Here is a 19,067-nt window from a genome sequence, read left to right as displayed (position 1 = left end):
CGCCAAAGATAGTGAATGTAAGAGCTAAAAAAAGTGTACATGAGAGCCAAATATAGTGAATGTAAGAGCTAAAAAAGGTGTATGTGAGAGCCAAAAATAGTGAATGTGAGAGCTAAAAAAGGTGTACATGAGAGCCAAAAATAGTGAATGTGAGAGTCAAAAATAGTGAATGTGAGAGTTAAAAAAAGTGTACCTGAGAGCCAAATATAGTGAATGTAAGAGCTAAAAAAGGTGTACATGAGAGCCAAAAATAGTGAATGTGAGAGCAAAAAACTGTACGTGAGAACCAAAAAAAGTCAATGTAAGAGCTAAAAATAGTGAATGTGAGAGCCAAAAATAGTGAATGTGAGAGCTAAAAAAAGTGAATGTGGGAGCTAAAAAAAAAGTCAACGTAAGAGCTAAAAAAGGTGTATGTGAGAGCCAAAAATAGTGAATGTGTGAGCTAAAAAAAAGTGAATGTAAGAGCTAAAAGAGTGCATGTGAGAGGTGTTTTGCGGTACCGTGATATGTCAATCATCTGGGGGGGCACCTGGGGGGTCCAAACAGATTTCAGGGGGGTCCAGTGCTACCCCTAGCTCCGCCTCTGATTTTAGCCCAAACTCCCCTCTATACTCAGAGGTACCCCCACATTGGCACTTGGCCATGGGTTGTCAAAATCTGTGGATTGAAGCGCGGGCCTCATACTGTACATGTTCTACCACTGAGCTCCACTGAGCTCCATCCCCACACCATGATGTGAAAAATGTAGCATTTGTAATGCATCATTATAGAGATTGAATTAATATTTACGTATGCTTCTTAAATTACTAAATACTTATGCTGAGATGCTATATTGCAGCTGGCCTTCTTTGTGAATCTTCATTCATCCTAGGATTCCATCATGAAAAACAAGCACGTGTAACATAAATGATTCTTTCTTTGGCTCTTTCATTTCCAAAAGAGGCAAATTAGATAATGTAAGGCCATGAATGTGATATTAGATAAGGGACTTGTTTGTTGCAGAGCTTAGCTTTTCTTGGCGTTTTACCAACGTGGGACCGGATCCAAAAATGAAACCATCTCACCCTTACGTTCTGCAAGGACACTCAGAGAGAGATTTGCTTATTTTGCAATAGTCTTTAGTTGGCATTGCATGGTGCCCTTAAATTACCACAAATAACTCTTCTATAAATAACTGCAGAGTCTCAATGGCTGAACTTACCAGCGTAGATGAGCAGAATCAAAACCACCGCTGTGTGCACACAGAAAAAGAAAATAAATCTTCATGTCCACCATTTTCTCAGTAAAGGTTCAGTATCTAAACTTTTTTGTCGACCAACAGGTGAAGAAGGTCACCGCCATAACTACCAACCATACATGTAGTTCAGAAGGGTTAGAGCAGTATCGATCAAGCTGAGACTCATTACTCACAGCCATTTTATTATATATATATATATATATATATATATATATATATATACATATATATATATATATATAAAAATCTGTTATCACATTTAATGTTTATTACAGAAAGGGGGGAAATAGCGCTGATAGGAGTCACATGGTGACTGTTGACTGACAGAGTCTTGAACCTGCAGTAAAAGACTTAAGCTGCTAATATGCCTGATAAATCTTACACTCCATTAAGGCTGTAGACAGCAAGGACCTTTTTAATTGCCACGTTGACACTTGAGTGCCCCAAATTAAGTCTGTTATTTTCTTTTTCGCTCATCAGGCAATTCCTGACGAGCGCATTTGCCTGCGCTGCTTTGAATTTCAACCATTTTCTAACATTACCCCTGTAGCTTTCCTCCACAGTGTTCAGGGATTAAATGCAACGGAAGAGAAAGTTAACTTGAATGTTGTCATACAGACCAAAGAGCACAGAATAAAAACAATTTATTCAATTTGCTCTAAAGTAGAAAAGCCATAGACCAATCAGTGCACTGAATTCCCTCAAATCCCAATCCAACTTTGTATTTTCTTCTCTGGCATCAAGAAGGTTTTTTTCCCTAAGAGAACTGAAGCTCACTAGATATTTATCTCTCTTTTGGACCATTCTCTGTAAACCCTGGAAGTAGCTGTGCGTGAAAATCCCAGTAGATCAGCAGTTTATGAAATACTCCGACCAGCCCACCTGGCGTAAATCTTACACGCCAACAAGTCACTCACATCAACTTTCTTCCCGATACTGATACTGGTGCTGCCTTGTGATAAGATATTTGCAGGAAGAAGCAGTTCGGCTGGTGTACCTAATAAAGCGGCCCATGAGTAAACTTGTAGGTGACTTGTTTGCATATTCAAGCAAAACATTGTCTGCATCTGCCTGATCATGATGACTAAGTAATATCTTCTGTCTCTAGCAATGCTTACACTGTAAAGATCAAGTTCATACTGTATATATTTTGGGTATGTACTATTCTATTGTATTTTAATATAATAATTGTCAGTATTTTTCTATATTGTACATTCATTACCTTGACCATGACTGTCATTGCTGCAGTATCTTATCTTATCTTATCTTAAGTAAACTTTGTTATCTGCGAGCAGTCCAACTCTTGTCCTCACCTCACATTTTGTGAGAATTTGACAACATCTTCTGTCACTTCTTCTTAGATGTATATACCAATGCAACACGATGAACTCACAACCTTGATCCTGATCTATTTAAATTATTATTTCCCTCTGTATAGCGCTGTGTTGCCCACACTGCTTTCAAGTGTTGGCAATAATCCCATTCACAGAGAACTCCAGACCAAAGTCAGCAAATGCAGAGCCCTGTTGTCCAGTGGATATTTGTGAAGAATTAGTGTTGATGTGTATATTCTGTACAAAGATGAGCACAAAACTGAGCCTCTTACAGGAGATACAGTGATCCATAGTAATGCTAAAATCCCCAAAGCTTAGAACATTACCAATAATAGGGGTTCAACATTTACTCATGACGTTGCATGGCACTATGGGTAAAAGCAGCCACCAGATGGCATGTTATTAATTTCACCTTTTAGACCCAATTTCATTTCCTGATAGGAGCAAGAGGGAGTGTGCAAATGGCTAGTTTACTTGTAATATTTTGATACAAACAAACTAACAATATATAGAATAATTAAAGCCCTCACCTTCACATAGTCACACAGAGTTACATTTGAGCCTTTGGTTGTAATGAATGTACTGAGAGAAGGAATTATTCAGCTGTGTCACACATTTAGTGTTTCAAAGGCTTCATCACTTGTTTACAACAAGAGAAAGATACAGAGGAGACGGAAATGGAGAAAGAGACATGCCGGCAAAAAAAACATGGCCGCAATTTCCACTCTGATTTGGCCATCTGACCATCTCATCTCACCAAGTAGCGTGATTGTTAAAATCAAAAGAGTACTTTGGCACAGGAATAGAATGCTGGAGTTGTCATTGTGTCCTTACCTGCTATTTGTGGTCTTTTTATCTTTGTTTCCTGCTCAAAGAGAGAAAGAAAGGGGGTAGGGGAAGGTATTAATTTGAAATGAGCGAGACCTCAAACACCTCCATTATCACAGAATTTGTTTTGGTGTTTTAATACTTACACAGTGGTAAATTCAAAATTAATTATGCATGAATTTGATGCATAAATTATGGGTTGAGACACGGGGATGTAAAAGCCAGATGAAAATGGAAATCAGAGGCTATCAAAGGACAATGTCAAAAATCTGTGCAGAAGATGGGAAAATAAATGTTTATTCTCGGGTCACTGGGGATGTTAATTAGAATTTTTTTTGTCTTTCTCTCAAGCATGAATGGTACAGAGCTCAATGCAGAATGGTGCTGCCACTGCGAGGCCATCTCCGATGCATTGTAAATGAAAGCTTGTCTGCTGAAAGGGCATTTTCAATGACAGGTAGACTTTTTACACTGAAGATCATTTTCTTCGACCTGATGGCTGTGATGGTGCACACCGTACATCATCCTCAACTCGGTGTTGGAAAGGATTTGATACAAAGATATCAATCAATCAATCAATAAATCAATCAATCAATCACACATTTCAGAACACAGAACAGCACCATTTAGCAGTTCCACATTGGGGTGTTAGGGTTGGGTGACAAACAAATAAACAAACTAATTATGGTAGCAATACTTTATTAGAAAAATGACTGTGGTTATTAAAATGTTGTTACCAGGTGGGTTTTGAGGAGTTGATTGGAAGACGGGTGCATTACGTATTTCTGCCAGGAAAAAGTTCCAGAGCCTGGAAGCTGTAACACTGAACACACTCTGATTAAGCTGTAGAAAACTCTCTACAGTGCAGACACACTAGGTGTGGATTTGCCCTGTGTGATCAAGAAACATGGCAATGTAAAACATGTCAAGGTCAAAAAGTGTAGGGCTTACAATATAACCTTGGGGAACACCACAGTTTATTTTATAGCTTTCAGATGAATTACTCACCTGAATCTGATCTGACAAATTCAGGTCGAAATAACCTAAAGTAATATTAATGTTTTGGATTATTAACAGTAAGGTGCATGAAGCCTCTGCAAACTATCATACACATTATGGGAGGGATGTACTTACAGTAGGGCTGCAACTAACGATATGTTCCTGATTGATAAAAATGTTGATTCTTGTTGTAATTCTTCTTCTTCTTTTCCTTTCGGCTGCTCCCTTCAGGGGTCGCCACAGCGAATCAACCTCCTCCATCTAACCCTGTTCTCTGTATCCCCCTCTCTCACACCAACTAACTTCATGTCCTCTTTCACTACATTCATAAACCTTCTTTGGTGACTGCTTTGGTCTTCCTCTAGACCTCCTGCCTGGCAGTTCCAACCCCAGCATCCTTCTACCAATATACTCACTATCCATCCTCTGTACATGACCAAACCATCTCATTCTGGCCTCTCTGACCTTATCTCCAAAACATCTAACATGTGCTGTTCCTCTGATTGACTCATTCCTGATCCTATCCATCTTTGTCACTCCCAAAGAGAACCTCAACATCTTCATCTCTGCTACCTCCAGCTCTGCTTCCTGTCTTTTCCTCAGTGGCACTGTCTCTAGACCATACAGCATCGCTGGTCTCACCACTGTCTTGTATATCTTTCCTTCCATTTTGGCTGATACTCTTTTATCACACATTACCCCTGACACTTTTCTCCACCCATTCCAACCAGCTTGAACACGTTTCTTCACCTCTTTTCCACAATCTCCACTGCTCTGGACTGTTGACCCTAAATACTTAAAATCCTCCACCTTCTTTATCTCCACTCCCTGTAGCTTCATGGTTCCACTTGGGTTCCTCTCATTCACACACATAGATTCTGTCTTGCTGCGACTAACCTTCATTCCTCTCCTTTCCAGAGCATATCTCCACCTCTCGAGCTTTTCCTCCACCTGGTCTCTGCTCTCACCACAGATCACAATGTCATCTGCAAACATCATAGTCCATGGAGATTCCTGTCTAACCTCATCCGTCAGTCTGTCCATCACCACCGCAAACAAGAAGGGACTCAGAGCCGAACCCTGATGTAGTCCCACCTCCACCTTGAACTTCTCTGTCACACCTACAGCACACCTCACCGCTGTCTCACAGTTGGCATACATGTCCTGCACCAGTCCAACATACTTCTCTGCCACTCCAGACTTCCTCATACAGTACCATAGTTCCTCTCTCGGCACCCTGTCATAGGCTTTTTCCAGATCTACAAAGGCACAATGCAGCTCCCTCTGACCTTCTCTGTATTTCTCTACCAGCATTCTTAAAGCAAATACTGCATCTGTAGTACTCTTTCTAGGCATGAAACCATACTGTTGCTCACAAATGCTTCCACTATTCTTTCCCATAACTTCATTGTATGGCTCATCAACTTTATTCCCCTATAGTTACTGCAATTCTGAACATCTCCCTTATTCTTAAAAATGGGCTTCAACATTCTTGTTGTAATTTATTGACTATATTTGGTTCCAAAAATATCTGAAAATTCAAAACATTTTGATTTGTGTCTGGAAATGACCTTGTTTTGTTCGCAAACCACTAATATTCAGTTTTAATGATTTCTTTGTTATTTGAAGGATAAAATAAGCATAAAACCCTCACATCTAACAAGCTGAAAAATCACAGAACTTAACTATTTAAAAAAAACTCCAAAGCTGGGGGGACCTAAGTTCTAGTCCACCCATGTTCCTTTGCTGCGTGTCTCCCTCCTTTGACACCTCACTGTCCTATCCATTGAATGCAAAAGACCCACCAAAATCAATTACTAAAATAGCTGATTAATTTAGCAATCACTTAATCATTGCAACCCTAGGTTTCAATATGTACAGTAAAATATATTATATGTTATGCTGCTACATCAAAAAACATGATGTGGTGGTAACATTGGTTCATGCTGTCCGTGTGGCCATGAATGGCCACTTTATTTCAATTTCCATCAGAGGATTTGATTGCAGTCATAACCTCTCGACAAGCATCTGAGAAGGCTGCATTCTCCATATTTTTCAGCTCCCACACGTGCACTCCATTTGACAAACTGCTCACAGCAGTGTTTTCAGCAAACACAGCGGTAATCAGACATCTCGCTCCTTCTGTATGCCATGGCTTTGGCTTTTGTGCTGCACCTGTAAAGACACGGCCAAACCTCGGTCTCACTGAGCAGAGTCATGTGTGCAAAGGACTGACAACATGATTTAACGCAAGGTTCCCATCATATCTCTGCCGCAGCAGTAAGCCGATCAAAGTCTTGCTTCGGCTTGCAGTGGAAGGTTAAGGTGCATGGACATGGTATTTTCCCCTGCATTTCTGAAGAAGAATGCAAGGAGGGTCACACACTTGTACTTGTAAAAAATGCTTCATCAAAGTGTAGAAAGGCATTTAGCCTTCCCAACCTACAACTCAGCTTCCACAGCTTCTATATGTTTAGTGTTTATATACAGCAGTCTTCCACCAACCACTGAGCTCAATAATATGGCGCGTGTTGTGTTTAGAGTACGCCTGCAGATTTGCCATCTGTTTCATATCTGCCACTCTGTTGAACACATTAAATAGGCTGATTATAGACATTATCAGTAAGTGCCACCCATTGTGACAGCAGATGTGACTCGCTCTAGCAATGGCGTTGTAAAACGGTCCGGTCCATTTTGGCTGAAATCAAACGTCCCTTTGTTCTTTTGGAAAATCCATTATATTCTGCAATTGTTAAGTCTATGAATATAAAAAACTGCCAAGTCATTACATGGAATCTCACAATCGACCAAACAGGGCGAAAAATGAGAGCAGAAAACAATAGTTAAGCAGTTATTATTATTATCGCTGATTATAAAGCAGACCGACTACCTGCCATTCCAGTTTTCAAAATCAATGGAGTCACCGTCGTCAAAAACAACAACAAAACACATCATGGTGTGTATCTCCAGCCGTCTCATTGGTGACCATTGATTCAGCCAACAATCCCTTCAACTAATTAGCCCCTCAATATAAAGCAGGAGAAAAGTATCTGACAATTAACTCTAGTACTGCACTCCTCTGGCATTTCGTTTTCACCATGTTCCATTGTAAGGTATTGACTAAATGCTCCACTGGCATTGATCCCTGGCGACCATTAGCATGTCTCTGATTCTCATTTCATAATGCTGGGTTTTATCGTGTTTACAGTCAAACCTTTGTTTGTGAGGGCAGATGAAATGTCCATGAAAGAAGACTCCCCATGATGTCAACGAGCGAATCCATTGTCACAGACTGTTTTCCAAAAGCCGTTCATCTGTGTGTCAAACAAAGCGGCGAATTACACGCCAGTTTATCGCGGCTTCTGTATTTCGAACTAAACCAGAACTAGTGAAGACACACAGCAGATGAATCTTCACCTTGTTTTTCTATAAAATTTCAACGTATCCATCTTCAAATGAGACTGGCTGTGTGTAAAATGCTGTGGATACAGACAAGGTCAATGAACTGAACAAGACACTTTGAACTTTAAGTAGCAAAATCTAATCAGTTCATCCTTGTGTAAGTGCAGAGCTGCCAAGGGGCAGGAACGAAAACATTTGAACAGTTTCTCCTACGACATAGGTTACCTTGTTATTAACATGAGCTGTACTTTGTTATAACAAGACATTTGATCATGATTTTGGCTTTATTAAAGTATCACACAATGTTTACATCAGAGTTGAAGACAGAGCCCAAAGGTATAGACTAATTAATCGCCAAACTGAGAAGCAGCAAAGTCTCTTATTTATGTTGAATTAACAAACTTATTAAGTCGACATGTGATAATCACTACTTGGCAGAAGATTTCGTCAAGACGTTCTTAAAATATCAACAAATATCAGGAAATATAACTGTTAGTCAACACAGCACCTGCTAAATGCTCAATATGTCATAGAAAATCACACTAAAACAGAATCTTGTGTCATCTTAGTTCATTTAATTGACGTTATTTATTTATGTTTTGTTCAGTTATGAGTGGTGAACTGCTCTCTGATTTTATAGTAAATGCTTGGATGGAACTATTTCACATTACAGTATCTCATGCTTTTCCTCGAGGCTCCATGTCGGTCACAACCTCACAATAACAACAGGGACTGCAGGTTTATTTACTCTGGACTGGCAGCTGGAGTCACTCACATTTATTGTCATTTCCACACATATGCACGACACATCATACAACCAGGGAAACAAAATGGACCCCAGTGCACTGTGCGATGGACATAACACTGTATGTTGGTGTAAGTGATATGTAATAGCACTGGTTAACGTTTGTTGTTGCATAATCTAGAGTCACGGAGTGATAGGAGTTGATGAGATATGGAGTTTTTACTGAGCACGTAAACCGCGTAGTAAAGCCACGGACACCTGAATGTATGAATCACTGAGAGCACTCATGTGAACACACTTTTACACTCCCTGTCTCCAGAACCACGCATGCCTTTGCTGTCCTTGATGCCATCACACGCACACAAACAACACACAGCCAATTATTCCGTCTTTAATTATTCTGCATACGGCCTTTTTATGGTGATTACTCTGACCTTTCCCTCCAGAGCATCTCCTCCACTCTGCCTCTGCCAGCCCCACCATCTTGGAGGCTTTTAGTCCCTGTGTTTCAACCATGCTCCCAGAGAGCCGGCCCCCGTAATCGACCAGGCGAAAAAGCCCGAGACCAATTAAAAGTATTTTACCCAGCACTTAAGGTTGACAGGAGCCGGCGCACTCAACTCAGCGAATGCCATTTTAACAGCAAATTCATGAATGTGTAATTGTTGGGCTAATGAACCTGATGGTTTGAGTGTTGTAATAGAGAGACCCCCAGCTGGGCCACCACACAAACACGCACACACACACACACACACACACACACACAGCTAGCCTTTTAAGGACTCCACATTTAAGCGGCCTAAACAAAGCCTCATCCTCAACCTTAACCATAACCAGTTAAAGCTTAACCCTAGTCTTAACTTAACCACAGCTTAGCCTCAAACTTAAAGGAATACTTTACTGATTTGCATTTAGCTTTGTATTACTAGAATAGGGGTAGTATTTTGCCCCACCAGTGACTGAATGTAAACAGCGTCCGCCATCTTTGCTAACAGTTATGCTAACAGGACTAAGTGTCACTGGTGGGCACGTAACAAAGAAAAGAATGAAGATATTTCTCAACTCAGGGGAAACTGAGGTTGGGAAGCACATGTTTTTTAAAAATACTCCCCCTATTGTAGTAATACAAAGCTAAATGCAAGTATTCCTTTAACCAGTTCCTCAGAAATTACTTTCTGCCTCATTAGGACCAGATTTTGGTCTCCATGAGAACTACTGATCTCAGAAAAGGTAGCAAATACAAGTACACATGTGTACGACACAGCCATTTTCTACTGCTTTTACTCTTAAGACCTATTTCTCAGATAGTACAAGATCCTTAGAGCAGGTTTGCATTACTATTCCTCTGTTCCTCTCTGGGGGAAAATTGTATAGTCAAGAAAAAAAAAAAACATAATTTAGTGCATATGCACAAATGTAATAAGTAAATGCACAAATGAGGAGAAGCAGTGAGACAAAATAAATTCAGAGCCGCAACAAAATTGACTATTTCTTTTCACCCCTGCGTCACCATGGTTGCCTCGTTATATCGCATACAATGACAAATGAAGCTTTCTATTCTACGGCACCACCATCACCTCCCTCAACCCCCGCTCTTCATGCAACCTGTTGATGCTTGGCACATGAGAGCATAGATCTGTTCCTTTTCTTAAATCACGGCTCCTTATTTTGTGTGTTCTTTTGTTACTTGTTTTCAAACACGAATCCGGTGAAAAGGACATTGTGCTCCGAGAGTAAGATTAAAGCTGCGTGTTCAAAAAGGCAGCTATGGTATGATCTCAATCTTTGATGACGAGTGTGAATACTATAGTATTATTCTTGTACTGCAGAATGATGCCCTTGTCTGCTACTGGATTGGATCACTGCGTTTTAAAGTAACACAAATAGAACATACATGGCAATCAATTAACTAGCACGTGTTTGTCCAGCAGTGTATTTTTTTCACCACAGTTCATGTGAAAATAATTTGAAGGCTCTTCCTCCCACAGGGTATACCGTGGGTATACTTTCCTGCAAACCATAGATTAGGAATTCCTGGAGGGACAGACAAATCCTGCTTGTGTTGCAAACGAGCCTGAGCTGTTGTTACGTTTGTCCGTATTTGTGGCCGTTTTTGTCAGATACGGCGTTTGCTGTCAGGGGGCAATAAAGTTAAGGACCCAATGTACAGAACACAGACAGGCTGACCGACCTATTTAGAGAGATTAGGGAGTTTATTTGACAGAAATAATGGAGAGTAACTTTAAGTTGGCTGGGCAGGGGCAGAGGTAGTGGCTGGTCGGAGGAGTTATAGCAGTGGAATTAAACTAACGAGAGGAGGCTGGATGAGCTGGTGAAGACTGATGTAGAGAGCTGGGAATTTGAGCATGAGAATATGAACTGTGAGGCGAGGTGCTAAGGAGGGACTTCATGTATTGTTTAAAAAAAATATGTTACTAACATTAGAGAATTTTGGAGAACATTTTAGAATGTTAAATAATATCATGATAAAGAAAGTCCTGGAAAGCTGTATGCTCCCCCTAGTGGTGCTTTAAAATAAATCACCAGGACTGCATGCTGTTTACTCATATATATATATGTAAATTCCCCATTCATGATTGTCTAAATGAAGGGAATTGACCATGATCAGAGCTTTTTTTATCACAATGCACAATACCGTCGTATAGTGTCCCATCCCTACTCTGTAATTGGTGAGTCGAAAAAGATCAGCTGTTTCCAGAAAGTCTGCGTCTGCCCCTTTCTTCCTCCGTGTTCAGCCGTGTGTTGTTGTCCCTTCCTGTGGTTATTACACAAACCTCCACCAGGCTTTGTTTGGCCTTCCACAAAGCTCCACTGGGACCTAATGACTTTCATTATCAGATGTGGGAATTTAATTTGAGCTGCACCGCTGTCAGAGATGAGTGGCCAGATACAGAGCCATGCCGGAGAAAATAAAAGAGTGAGTAATTACCCTTTAGGGGAGTGGGTGGGGTGGCGGCAGTTTGTGGGTGACATGAGCACAACGGGTCGAGATACTGAGAGGAGGAGCAGGAGAGGGAGGGAGGGATGCCGAGCGTGGTTTATGAAAGAAATCAATAGTGAGTTGCCACCATCAGGTTATGAGATTTGAGCCGGGATCTGTTTCCTCATTGTGACCGAAGCAATGGTCCGCGTTATTATCCACGAGGTTAGCAAACAAAGGGTTGAAGCCGGGTGAACGCGCAGCACTGTTTGCGAGGATGGAGGCGAGGCCAGATTAGTAATGCGTGATTAGGAAGGTATTCTAGTACGGAATTATTGCCTTCTACCTTTTGACAAACACGCCTCCTCAAATGTGACACAAACCTAATACTTTGAGAGACAGAGAATGAGAAAATGGCGGAAGATGAAAAAAAATCATCCGATTCAGTGCAGTTTGGTAGAGAAAAGCCTCCAATGTGTACGTTGAAATCAGGGCTGTCAGCGTTAACTCTTTAGGATCAGAAGGAAAATGAAAAGAATGAAATTTGCTCCTTCACAATTAAAAGAAAATAAGGAATAAGAAGAAAGTAGATAAAATATTCCCCTTTACATCAACTAAGTATGTGCCTATTAAGTGATATGACCTTTAAGTTTAAGTTAAGTTCTATGACAATAGCTGCATAATAATAAACAATGTGTGAATGTAAAGTATTTACAGAAAAAAACTGTCAAAGTGACTGTAGTAGAATGTAATTATGCCTAAGGTTAATAAGAGGGCGGCCATTTCTATAAGGAGTATTATAAATAATACATAGCAAGTGGACTATTGTATGTACAGTATAATGACAGCTGGCTCACAGAATGAGTTCATCCCAGTCTATTGGTCATAAAATGGAAGAAAGTAGGAAAAATAGTAGAAAACAAACATGGTGCAGTACAATATTTATTCATAGTTTATGGCGGGCTGACCTTAAGGTGTCATGTTTTTTTTTTGGTAATAGCATGTAGTATTTTGAAAGTCAGCTTGATGATCATTGTGTGGCACATGCAAATAATAATAAAAAAAAACCACCCTGGAATACAATGTATTATGTTAACACTGTAGCCTGCCTGTCCAGGGTGGACCCCGCCGTCGACCCACGCTGCAGCCTTATACTTTCATCTGCCCAACACTAAAACAACTAAACCATAACTCCTGCAAACTGAAAATCTCTAAAGTAGATATCGTGTAACATGAGGCTTATGGCGCTTCGTCAAAGTCCAAGTTCATAAATTTACTTTCCTAAACAAGATGCATTGGTGAGAGTTGCTTTACATTGTTAATATGGACCTTTTAAACGTGATAAAAAATGCAATTAATCCCGATGAACTACTGAATTTCTACAATGAATTAAGATTAAGAGAACATTTACTGTTTAACAGCCCTAAGATAAAAATGCTGTCTTTGTTTTCTGACTCACAGTCAAAGCATATTTATCTTTATGAGCTCAGAAACAGTCACACCTATACGGTGGCGGCAACACTGATTAAGCCGAGAAGTCTGTGATAAACACAAACCTCTTGGAGCTTTGCCATTGCCTGCTCCACGTCTTGCTCTTCCAGCATTTGTAAAACCTCCCATCTGTCTCCACTGGTCTCTCCAGCAGCAGGATATCTTGTGCTATGTGTTGTAATAAAGGAAGATGTTAAAAATGCTACATGAAGCACTGATCAAATATAAGCAGGTGCATTTGCACACACACACACACACACACCAGGCAGCACTTATGCTGTGTTTCCACCAGTTCTACTCGCCTCGCCTCGCCTCGCCTCGCCTCGCCTCGCCTCGCCTCGCCTCGGCACTGCACGGCACGTTTAGGTTCCAATCAACTGCCGACCACCGATTGGTCAGAGTGCCGTCACAGGAAGAGACGTCCAACACAAGAATCAAGCCGAACAATGTGGAAATGTAGATCAGTTCATCTCCAACAATTACCAGGGAAATGTCTAAAGTTTCAATATTTAACAGAGGAGTCTGGTGTATTTAGTGAGTGGTATCACAAACCCTGCTGCTGTATTTCAGTCCAGAGGAGTCTGTGCTCCAGTCATGGAGGAAGTGATTAAGTTACACTGAAAACTACTGCTTTACAAAGTCACTAGTCACTCGTTTGTGAGTCGAGGGCGAGCTGAGACCATATCGTGGAATAGGGGCTAAAATTGCACTTGGAAACCCAACCCCAGACCTGTACAGTTCCAGTTCCTTTCCAAGTAGCCCACTGACGGACATAAAGCATGTTCCCATACCGGGAGTTGAACCCGGGCCGCCTGGGTGAAAACCAGGAATCCTAACCGCTAGACCATATGGGACACACCAATCTGTTACCATCAACCACCTCACAACCTTTCTAAATAATGTAAAGTAAGAAATCTTAGAGAGACACAAGGTGGTCATTAAAGTTGTTGAAGTCCCAACTCCAAAATAAGGTTTCAATGTGTATAATTCTTTTTAAATTCTGCAAAAGTCTGAGTCCTTCGCTCAGGGATTGCTCAAGGATAAAAGCACAATGTAAACCCTTCTTACAATGAGGCAGCACTGCCAGCCACTTCACCACTATGTGACCCTGCTGATATACAAGAACTACAAGAAAGGAGCCGGTCAACAATCAATCAGTGATGCCGCGATTCACACTTGCTCGCCTTTTCCAACGCGTTCCAAGAATATTAGGAGAGAGTCTTGCCTGACAGAAATCTAGCTTGCAATGGGAGACACTGAACAATTACAAGGAGGTTCAAAAGGAGTCGTTTCACTAAGCAACTGCAAGTACACTTTTCTTTGTTGGCCAGTAAACAACATGTACTGCTTCAATATCATTCAAGTGTTTCGGAGATTGCCTCGGGCCATGACCATGTTGGCCCGAGTGGGGGGAGGGGCTCAGGACAGAAAGGTTTCACTAGCCTCAACTTCAACTCTTTTGCATGTTGCCATTGACTTTTAATGGAAATAAGGTCTCAAAATATGTAGAATAATTAGAATATTAGTGATATCATATGTAATTATGGGCACAAAGGGCATCATTTTATTCAATTTCATCAAAGCATAGGAGAGCCACATAGACTGCAATCTACAGTATATGTCATTGCAATATTCAATCACTGCACATGCTGTTTATTTAAAGCTTAAAAATCCTTACAGGCATAACAACAACTGAGAGTTTTTTTTTTTTTGTTTTTTTTAGGACGGATTTTAAAAAATGAAGCGCTGTACACTGAAGCTGCATTAATCCACATCCACTGTGCACACACACACCCACAATCTCACCGTTAATCCACAAACCTGCAGCTCTGATCACAAAAACAAATTGGCATTTTGGGGTAAAAAATAAATAAAAAAAATGAAAATGTGTTCACTAACACTAGCTGTTGAAATCTATGCCTCACTATTATCCAGATGTTCATACAGTAAAGGCTTCATTTATATGACCAGCAGAGGGCAGCATTGCTTTCTGTTTGACAGTAATGAGAAACATGAATGGAAGACCTTCTTATCTCACACTGTTTATCACCCACTACTCAGACAGTGGTGGGTGAGCAAATAAGGAATTTATTTTTATTTATTTATTTTTTTTTTTGGGGGGGGGGGGCGCAATTTAGAAAGGTCACTGACAGAAACAGACTCAAGAAACAACGAGTGACAGACTGGCAGCAAAGCGTCCGCGTTGTAATTCACTGCAGATATGAAGGGATTCAGGAGATTAAAATTGAAATGCCCGAATTAATTTGTGTTACATTCACAGTCACTTTGCACTGTGTTTCATTATCGCGATGTCATAGCCCCAGAACAGAAACTATCACCTTCCTCACACCCGGCGTCGGCACATCCCTCACATCCTGTCACACCTTTAAGTCTTTAAGTCTGTCATGCATTAAAACCACAAAAATGAAAAGGTCACAATGATTTTCCTGCACTCTATTCCCTCAAATGTTAGGAGAACACTGTCACAGAGATATGCCTTTCATCCACCTCTCCATCACACATTCACAAATCCACACGTACAAAAGTATGAAAGCACTTACAAGTGGCCGCTCCGTCGTAAAAGCACGTCACCCTTCCACAGCACAGCGTTTTCATGAAGGAGGCGCCTTAATAATTCTGAAGCTTTTATTTTTAAGGTAAAAGAAAAGGTTGATTTATAGCATGTCCTTCTATTCCATGCCTGTATATGACGAGAAAAGACATGCTGGTCGAATTAGGGCTGATTAGTGCTTCCTCTCTTTCTTCTCAGAAACACTGGCTGTAAATGTATTTCGTACAACTGTGTACGACATGGGCGAGCATATTATAAAGTCAGAGCTTTATCCTAACCGATATAATGCACACTCATATTCAAGCACGTTTGAGTGGTTCCTGTGAGTGGCTGGTGCATACAAGTCCAACAATAATAATAATAATAATACAATTCAATCAAACTCTGTTGCATTTTGTCAGGACTGAGCATCTAAACAACACCGACTATGGTGAACGTTTTCATGTTGTGTTCCTGTATCATAAAGATCTTCATGGGTCCAACAATGGGGTGCAATTTTGACTAGATTCCAAACCTTCCTTGTTCCCATGAGCATAGGTTGGGAATAATTCAATGCTGTTTCCCTCCTCAAGCCAACTTTTGGATGGAGCGCTGTATCCTAAATAAATCAAGATGCCATCACTGAGAGTGGTTGCCGTTGGTACCTTCACACCTCTAAATTCAAACGTGGCAATAGTATAGTGCAAGAGAAGGTGGTCAAGGCTGTTTACCCCTTAAGTGTCTGAGATGACAATGGTTCAATGTTTTCTCTTTGCTTCTGTGGCCACATGTGACCATGGCAACCATGGCAACCATACCAAGATAAAGGATGCAAGGGCTGTCAAAGTTGCTGGAATTATGTCTTTTTATCAGCAGTGTGCGAACACACAGTGCTAATGAGGACAAATGGCCTTGAAGCATTATCAGCACAGAATTTAATTGTCAGGCCTGGGCCAATAAGATTAGCAAAGAAAAAAAAAAGAGATGCTGCATCAATTGCATCTTTATCTCCATTTCAACCCACAACACAAGCCACTTTTTGGCAACATGATCACATTAGAATGTTGCAGGTTGTTTAAGATTGGAGATTACACTTTTCAAATATAATATCGAGTTGTGGTTACACACAGACCTGAGACCTTTCTCTATCACCAGTGTGATCGTGATTGTATTCACATTCCCATAATGATACTCGACTCATGGATTTTAAACTCTCCACTACTTTCCAACCTGTCTAAACAGTATAACATAGAGTAATAGCAATGTTAAATCAGTACTCTTGTAAGGCTCTGAGTGCTGAAGAGTGACGCAGAAAGACACAAATATAATCGATAACCTCCACAACAGCCGTCTTAGAGCGGGCCACTCTGTCGCCGCGTGTCTTGCTTTTCATGTTGATAGTTTCAATATCCATATCTGTTGCTTATGTCACAAATATCTTGTACCCATGTCAAAGTAAAAACCCTCTAGCTTTTCACTTCCCTGTTCATTTGTTCCCAGCAAAGATTTCTAGTGAAATACGAGCAGGGCGGACCGATGCGATGCTTCATGCTGAAGAGTCTTGGCCTTAAAAGTCTATTTTTATGGTCATTTTCAAAGGCAAACATAGCAGTAGCTCCATGTATCAACAACAGAGCTGATTGAGACACAGTGGATCAGAACTGTCGCACACTGCACACACATCTGGTGTGGTTCCTGCTTTTAGCTGGGGGCCCCACTACAAGATGACTTTTTGCCCCATTTTTACCCGTGATTCACAGGTGGTCTGTTCTGCTGAGTCTGCTCCAGTCAGCACAAGTTGGGGACAGTTGTACCCATCGCTCTCGTACACTCTCGCAGGAGTGTGTGATGTGTTCAGCTGGATTCAGTTGCTTTGACAAATCTGTGATCCTTCGTCAGGCGCAGTCGTTAAATCTGTGTTCCCCAGTCTTTAAAGGTTGTGGAGTGTGTCCCCAGCTTTAGGAAGAGCTGCAACATCTAATGGCCGAAGACGACATCCAGTAAGAACTTGTAAGTTTAACTTAAAAACTAGTGCGTATTGATCACTTTACTGTTGACCTTTACGTCACCAAAAAACAAACAGCAAATGGTGCGATGGATGGACGCTGCGATGGATCGTGCTGTGGTTCTGTGTGTTTCATACCTGCTGTACATGTGATACAAATTAGATCGAGCATGGCTCTTGTGGTTGCCGTGTTGTCCGAAGGGAATTTTGGTGCATGCACAGAAACGCCAAGTCCTACTCCAGTCTGACTAAGCGTATACATCCAGGAGTAATCGGACTATGAATCGCATTATCCAGGTATGTTAGTCCGACAAAGACTAGCTTGATGTTAGTCGGACTAAGTGTCACATCCTGCAAATGTCCAGCATCAGGATCTCACATGCGCTCCAGCTGGTAAGAGAAAGAGGAGCAGGTCAACGATAACCTGGTGGAGGTCAAGGTCTGAGCTGCAGGAGATGGGTTTGTACTGGGACGAGGCTTCAGTCAAATGTTCCACAAGTTCCACACGTGGAAAAGGGAAGTTTGTGGTTTAGTATGATAGAAACAAGAGTGGGACATTCATTATGCTTTAATATTAAAACACAAGTCTGTCATATTGTGATCAGTGTGGCTGACTTTAATTGCACCACAGTCCAAAATAAACTGAACAAAGAAACGCTGTGGTTTCAGACCACAGAACATTGTCTAGTGCCCGACTGTCTGCCTGAGCTGGTGCTGACAGAAACGAAAAAGACTGCTCTGCTTTCTCTCGTGGCATTAATGTATTTCCCATGTATGCATGTTAAATTATGGTTGCCCAAACCACGGGTCACTGCAGATTTCAGTGAGATGTATAATGCAAACGCAGGCAAGTCTTTGCACACTGCGCAGTATATGATAACCTTGTTTGAGAGTTTGCATCTGAAGCAGAGATCAACAGTGTAACAGAGGCAGACTCCAGACGAGACATCACATCAAACCTCCTTTTGACTTTCCCTCTTTCTTTTTTTTTCTATCCCTCTCCTCCTTGTCTACTTATTTATTCCAATCTCAGAACACCATGTTCTCTGAGAATATTTCACTTGAATATTTCACTACATGCTCTCTCTCCCACACCCATCTCTCTCTTCTCCACTCTCTGTCTGCAGGTTATAAAATTTATTTATTTCCGGAATCATTTTTTTTTTTTTTTTTGGGGGGGTGGGGGGGGGCGGGGGAATTACAGCAAAATGGCTACAGCTGTAATCAGAGGATAAGTAGCAGCCGACATGGCAGGTGTTTGAGGGGAGATAAGGCCAGAACTATTGTGAGACTGTGCCTCACTTCCATTTAAATGTTTTGGGGGTTTGACTTCCTTGTTTGATTTGTTACCTACAGCTTCCCTGTGAGCTGTCTGCAGGGAGATAGCAATTTTTCCCCTTAATGTGGTTTTCTAAGGGCTGTGTTTGTGCCGTCCTTCAGATGTTAGGGGTTAGATTTTGGGGGATGTTCGCATGGTGCAATGCAGAGCAGCAGTTGTCAGTGGCCTTGTTCATGATGCCATTAGAATAATGTG

The 19,067-nt window shown here is 41.1% G+C and overlaps 1 non-coding gene across 1 annotated transcript; it reads right to left on the bottom strand.

The window, feature by feature from the left end:
• Positions 1-13,759: 13,759 nt before the first annotated feature.
• On the bottom strand, positions 13,760-13,831 carry trnae-uuc (transfer RNA glutamic acid (anticodon UUC)). The gene has a single exon. It is a non-coding gene; the product is annotated as a tRNA-Glu (tRNA).
• Positions 13,832-19,067: the final 5,236 nt, after the last annotated feature.

This window comes from Solea solea, chromosome 11, assembly GCF_958295425.1.
Source record: "Solea solea chromosome 11, fSolSol10.1, whole genome shotgun sequence".
NCBI lineage: Eukaryota > Metazoa > Chordata > Actinopteri > Pleuronectiformes > Soleidae > Solea > Solea solea.
The sequence above is the reverse complement of the archived record's forward strand: the minus strand, read 5'-3'. Positions and strand labels throughout refer to the sequence as shown.